This window comes from Berghia stephanieae, chromosome 5 (genome assembly GCF_034508935.2).
Source record: "Berghia stephanieae isolate SIO BIC M18660-M18661 chromosome 5, UCSD_Bste_1.3, whole genome shotgun sequence".
NCBI lineage: Eukaryota > Metazoa > Mollusca > Gastropoda > Nudibranchia > Aeolidiidae > Berghia > Berghia stephanieae.
Window position 1 is genome coordinate 25,059,737 of NC_088364.1, and position 1,515 is coordinate 25,061,251.

Below are 1,515 nucleotides of genomic sequence, written 5' to 3' on the forward strand. Positions count from 1 at the left end.
TCGCACTCTTTGCGTGTGAAGGGATTGCTCGAACAATGAGCTAACTAAGCACAAGAAATAATATGGAAAACCCTCATACCTCAAATCAGTAAGTCTGTTCACGAGAGAGGGCACTTGTGTAATTTCCAGACCTTCCCTTCTTCATATAGCGCAGAAGCGACACTGCCTCACCTTTCAATTCATTACTTATGCAAAGCACTCTTAACCTCTCTTCTTTATTCTTACCGTTTTCTTTGTGTACCGAATAAAAGCCAGAAGTTCTTATTTCTAATATTTTCATTCCTCAGTATTTTGTTTTCAATTGTATTGTCTGTCATAGTCAATGGACATCAATGAGATAATGATGATGATGATGTTGTTGATGATGATGATGGAATTTCTATCATCATCATCATAACCATTATCGCCATCATGATCATTATCATTACTACAGTAACAGGAATACCGATGATAATAATAACAATAATAACGATACGACTACTACTACTACTACTACTACTACTAATACTACTACTACTACTACTACTACTACTACTACTACTACTACTACTACTACTACCAATAACGCTGATAATAAGAAAAACAGCAACTGCACTGCTGATGATGATGATGGGGATTAATAAAAATAATAATTAATAATAAAAATAATAATGTGCGGCTATGTGGTCTTGTGGTATGACACTCGCTTTCGGATCGGAAGGTCCTGGGTTTGAGCCTCGCTCGGCGCATTGTTGAGTCCTTGGAGAAGGCTCTTTACTCACATTCTCTCACCGCACTCACGTGTAAAATGAGTACCTGGCCGTTAACATTAGCGTTGTCTCGGTCCGAAAAAATTATAACATCGCCTCACATGCGTCATGTCCCGTCCTAAATGTTAAATGTTGCTGTTGACCAGGGACCCCTTGTAAAGCACTTTGAGCACATTTAGTGGATATTGCGCTTTATAAAAAAAAGCTCAATTGAAAATAATAATAATAATAATTACATTAATAATAATAATAATAATAATAATAATAATAATAAAAAATAATAATAATAATAATAATAATAATAACGATAATGATAATAATCAAACTAATATTGTTATTATTATTTTTATTATTATTATTATTATTATTATTATTATTATTATTATTATTATTATTATTATTATTATTATTATTATTTATATTATTATTATTATTATTATTAGTAGTAGTAGTAGTAGTAGTAGTAGTAGTAGTAGTAGTAGTAGTAGTAGTAGTAGTAGTAGTAGTAGTAATAGTAGTAGTAGTAGTAGTAGTAGTAGTAGTAGTATCGTTATTATTGTTGTTGTTATTATTATTATTACTACTAATAATAATAATAATAATAATAATAGATACTGCTATTCTTGGCTTATTAAAAGATAAAGTTACCGAAAAGAATTATTTCAAACAAATAAATATGTAATAATCTCGTTATTGTGGTATCTTGTTATTTGGGGTGCAGGGGGTACAATAATGAAGCCTCTTTGTAGTTTTCTTCAAGTTACGT